Raw genomic sequence first — 6,000 nt, 5'->3', positions numbered from 1 at the left:
ACGATGATGAACAGGGGGCCAGAAAATGGGTCTTTATAATTTAACACCATATTACAATTCATACTCTTTTTTTCATTGAGGGGGGAAGCGGGACAAAGTGCCTTTTACTGATACCTTTATGACTTTGTACAGAGAACTAGATATTCAGAAGAAGTGCCAGCTGGGGGGGAGATACATTGATGCTGTGCGGGCCAGAAAAGGAGTGTATGTGGAGACGCATGTATATGCAGTAAGAATGGGACTGTATGTTGTAGTGGGGAGGAACCAGAGGACGTACAACTGCTGGTGCCCATAGCCCCACTCCTACAGGGTACAAATTCAGAAAAATCACCATTATTTCAAAAACAAAACAGATGTGTGATAAAAATTTTAGTCCTGTTCCTAGCAGGACCAGGGGGCAAATCCAATGAATGAGTCAAGCACCTCTGAGATAAGCAGTGGGGGTGGAGGGCTTACAAGTTTTTGTACATGCCGTTTACGACCTCTTATTTATTGAGCTGGAAACTATCAGTTCTTACTAGGAAAACCCTGACAGAATGTACTCGCTTTTGGGAACTACAACATTGATGCATAATCCCTATATAAGGTGAGACAGGGTCCTAAAGAAAGTCCATCAGATTTTTATGAAAGTTTTTGGCTAGCACACACAAAGTAGATAGATTTAAATCCAGATGAGGAAGCTAAATCAGAAAACGTTTAACATGTTATTCATTGGACAACCATCACAAGAAAAAAAGTTGCAGAAGGTTGACAGGACAGGAGGAATGGTCTATCTTGCAGTTGATAGAGGGAGCATATGAAGCGTGTAAAAACCTAGAGGAGAAAACAGATCAAGAACAGACTAGGATGAAATTGCAGACATCTATATTGGCAGCAGCTGTAACCGACACTGCTACAGGTAACAGAGGAACAGGTAGAGGAAGAAAAGGGGAAGAGAAAGAAGGGGGTTGGGAAGAAATCTGCAAGGTCAACGGAAAAACTAATGTCCCCACAGGGCAGGCAAAAGCAAAATCAGTCAGGAAGCACTGATCACGTTGGAGGGTTCAGATAACAAATGGAGACCAGGCAAGAACACTTAAGGCCTCCCCAGCTGATCCCCTGGTTCCAGTAAAGCTGGGGAATGATACCATAGATTTTTTTAGTAAGACAGTGGGGCCACCCACTCAGTAGCAACAAGTTGTAAAGAGCATCTCAGTAAAACTACGATCCCAATTGTGGGGGCAACAAGAAAAAGGACTTTACAGCTGTTCTTACAACCTATGGAATGTATGATTAGAAATACTAAACTAATTCACAAGTCTCTACATATGCCAGAATGCCCCCTCCCTTTATAGGATGAGACTCACTATGCAAATTGAATGCTCAAATAATTTTCTCTGAGAACTCCATACAGCTCCATATCCCACCTAATAAGGCTTGGCAAGCTCAAGTTTGTTTGCTGACGGATAAAAGTTCAGAGGAGCTTGAAGAGAACATCCCAGATGGTGTATTGAATATGGCAATTCCTCTGGGTATGGGCTTCAAAGATACCAGGTAAAGCAAAAAATTAACTCAATTAAAATGGAACTGAAACCAGGAGTAAGACCGGTAAGAGTAATAATTTATTAGATTGGAAATATGTAAAAGATCTGAGCCTCTGAAAAATACTTTTGTACTATATAGACCGCTTAGAGAATGTCAGTCTGAGTTCCATACACCAGTCCCGTCCATAAGGAAACCTCACTCTCAAGAATATTGACTAGTACAGGATCTAAGAGTAATAAACCAAGTAACAAAAGATACACATCCCACTGTACCAAATCCTTACACCTTGCTGGTCTCGGTACCTGAAACCAATGCTTATTTTACTATGCTGGATCTGAAAGATGTTTTCTTTTGCATTCCGGTGGATGAGTGTTTTCACCTTTGAACAGGGAAACCTTTCTACAAGAAGGCAGACACAGTTATGTTGGACTGTTCTGATACCAGCAATGCCAGAGGGTTAATGTATAACCTTAGCATATGTATATCCTCAGTATATGTACAGCCTTAGTATAATTATTAGATTGTAATCAAGAAGTCCTTGTACTACTGTAATTGTTAAGATAGTCATCAAGAAGACGTGGTATTGAATGGACAAGATTTATGATCTAACTTGAAAGGAACACCTAGAATGAAAGAAAAAAACGACTGAATCTCACGGAAACCTAGCAGGTTTTGCCAAGCAACATCATAAAAGGATGAAGATGACCGGGTCATGAAGTATTTAGACATTAATTTGGGTTGCAAAAGCAGCCCTTTGACTCAATTCAGAAGAAACTATGCATGTGCAAAAGGAGAGAATTACTGTAAATGAATCCAGGGAAGATAATTGAGTATGTACGTGACTTTGAATAATTTAATGCATATGTATGATTATACAGAATATAAGGAACAAGTATTTGAGTATAAGGTGAGCCCATTACCTGTGCTCCCAGCGCCATAATAAATAATGCTGCTTTTTAAACTTCAAAACAAGTCTCAGTTTCTGTGACTGGTCTTTCAGCAACACTTCCTCAAGGATTTAAAGACAGCCCTACTTTATTAAGTGAGCCGTTGGCTGAAGCATAAGAGCAGTGGTGAAGAGGTAGTAACAATGCTACTCTTTTACAGTACATGGACACCATTTTGATTGGAGTTGACACTGAACAAATCTGCATGGAAGCAACGATAAGCTTATTGAACTTTTTGGAACTAACAGGATACTGAGGACTAGCAGGATACTGAGTTTTTAAAAGGCAAGCTCAGAAAACAGAAGTTATTGTTTAAGGGCTCTGGAAATTGGGGAAGATCAAAGTTAATATTTATATGGGCTCTAAATATGCCTTTAAGGTTCTATATGCTCACATAGCTATTTGGAAAGAATGAGGACTAATGAACTTCCAAGGATAATGTTATGAAGTGTGGACAGATCCTAAAACTATCCAAGCAACATTGAAACCAAAAAAGTAGGCATAATCCACTGCAGAGGCCATTAGAAAGGACTGGGAGAATTAATTCAGGGAAGTACAAAAACTGATTTCACTGCAAGAAGGGCAGCCTTGCATGAATAGGTAATTGGAGCCCTAACACCAGACAGAAAATTAACATGAAACCTCTCCGGCACTCAGAAGGAAAACCAATTGGCAGAAAACATAAAATGCTCAAAGAATATGGAAGGATGGTGGGCAACTCTGAACCAAAAAGCCATCACTACAGCCAAAATGATGAAAATTTTCCTCAAGAAGTAACATCAAGAACCTCACATGGGAGCTGATGCTATGTTAGGTGGCACCAAGAGGTATGCCACAGGGCCAAAAGTTCGGTAAGCACAGACACAACAGTTAGGAGATGCTAGATTTGCTCCACAAATAACCCCAAGATCCACAGGAAGCCACCAGCAGGCAAATTAAAAAGGGGCATAAGCTCTGGAGAATACTGGCCGAGACTTCTCTGAGTTACCAATATGTGGACAATGTAAAGTACCTGCTTGTCCTAATAGATACATTTTCTGGATGGCCAGAAGCTTTCACTTGCCACAACAACTGGGCTGTGGCAGTGGTTAAAATCTTTAAAAAGTAATCTCTAGGTTTGGAATCCCTGAAAGTTTAATCCCTGACAATGGACCTCAATTTTATTTCAAAAGTAGCCCAGTGAATGTAAAGAATTCTCCAGTTTAAATGGGATCTACATACCCCTGGGAGGCCACAGTCTAGTGGAAAGTAGAAAGGATGAATTAAACCCTTGAAAGGCAAATTTCAAAGTTCTGTCAGGAAACCCAACTTAAACAGGTAGACATCTTAACAACTGCCTTAGCCAGGGTCAGAATTACCACCCAAGTAAGTGAAGAAGGAAGCCCTTTTCAAGTATTTTATAGAAAACCATACCCAGTTAGTAATATAAAAATTGGAGCAACTAGATGCATATCAAGGGAGAAGGAATAATGTAGGATACTTGCTGTCTAAGTGTTATCATCTTTACACAGGTAAAAGCAGCTCCCTCAATCATGGACATTAATCCCCATAGGACCATTAAAAATAAAACTGACTAAGACTAATGAAAAACCAGATTCTTAAATTGAAAAACTGTTCATACTCATGTAAGATTAGCCCTTATTTAAGATATATTTTGAATGTGAAGAGCAGGGACCTAGAGATGAATGGATTTTACATCTTATTGTTGCTCTTATCTAGACTTGAAATAACTAATACTAACTTGATTTTACAGCTTATACAACTTTAGAAGAAATCTAAATGTAAACCAGATCACTACTTGTTTGCCTACTTCAAAGTCTGCTGAATCACCTGTGCTATGAGGAATCCTCACAACAATATAGGAAAATATGTGATAAAGTGGACCTAATTTAATAAAGCGGTCTTTGGTCTCAACAATCACAACAATGGTGGTAGGATTAGAGAGAATACATAAAGACATTGTAATAGAAGACAGATTAATAGGATATATCAGAAAATATATCTAAGTCTCAAAGAGGTGAATTGATAAGCAGCTGAAGGAGGAATGTGAAATAATCTAAGGAACTGATAAGGTTAACAATACAGACAGAAGACAGTGACCCTCAAGAGTCAATGCTGTGGAACTAGGATAAGAAAAACATGTGCAGACCCACTAATTGCTCAAACTACCCAAAAGCAACCTGTCCTCATCATAATATAATAACAGTAAAAGTATTCCCCTTGAGGCAGAAACTTTGAAAAAGTAGCCGCCCTGAACCTCTGGAGCATGTGCATTGTACATAGCAAGGTAAAAAGTTATAGCCGATCATGTTGTACAACTCGTGTTTGTTGAACTGTATGTAAACCTCCTAAAACCAGGAAAAGGTGCGCTAGCTTTGCTGATTTACCGCTCAGCGCCCATCTCTGCAGACATGAAATAAATTTCTCAACTCTGCATGTTGATCTGCTTTTGCACACTGGGTGAATAACCCTCATTTTGCAACAATGAATTGAAGTACTCAGCAGACAAATGTTTAGTAAATCTTGCTCTAAAAATGGAAGACAAGTCACAATATACTGTATGCAACCACCCTTTAAGCTACTAGCCCACAACACCCCCAAATTCTTAGCAATGCAAGAGATGTTTTCTAGCAATTTTTTTTAACACAATAAATCTTAGCAGTAGAAGAGAAGCCATACAGAAGTAAACAGAAGATTTGTCTTATGTGCCTTATAGAAAGTACTTGATTAGTTTTAGAGATGAAGGTTCACTTGAATGTTTATAAACAATCACAAAAGATCTTGAACAATTACCAGTCATGGCATTCAGGAGTACCTGTATGTACACTGATAAGGCTACACAGCTACACGCAATAGTTCCAAGAAACTCAAGAGTTCACTCAGTAATCCTGTGCACTATGAATCTAAAGTTTTCATATAAACTGTTCTCAACAGCTTTAAAAAGAAAGTATAGTACTTCATCAGCTGAAAGAAGTACAAATACATCTTAGACTGTTAAAATATATTATAAATACGATTCAACTGCATAAGCACAAAATGCAAAACCAGATTCTTGCATCACTTCATAAGAGGGATAAAAGTTAAGACAGCATTGCAACTATTCAAGTGAACCTTGTACTCAGAAGTCCTGAACAGCAATTTCAAGACACCTGTATTTTTGAGACACTGCGGGAGACTAGTTCACTCACATTAGAAAAAGCATATAGCAGGACAAATAGTGGTGTGACTTCCCATTCTTAGAACCATTGTTCTTTCTCCTGGATTTTTTAACCCATTATGAGAGGAGCTTCATTTATTGGAAGAAACACACTGCAAACTAAGAATAACTTACTGTTTGACAATTAAGTGAAATATATGATTTTCAGGAGAACCTCTGAAGGAAAACATGTGAAAAGCCTGTTTTATTTTTGTTTGCATTCAAAGTTTAGTTGCTGCTTTTAAGAAAAGCTGTGAACTAGGAAGCTATCATCTCAGAAGTGCACCCAAGATAGGAAGAGAAAGTGGGAATCAAAGTTACTTGCAAGCAGTC

Source organism: Falco cherrug, chromosome Z, assembly GCF_023634085.1.
Source record: "Falco cherrug isolate bFalChe1 chromosome Z, bFalChe1.pri, whole genome shotgun sequence".
NCBI classification, from domain to species: Eukaryota; Metazoa; Chordata; class Aves; order Falconiformes; family Falconidae; genus Falco; species Falco cherrug.
The sequence above is the reverse complement of the archived record's forward strand: the minus strand, read 5'-3'. Positions refer to the sequence as shown.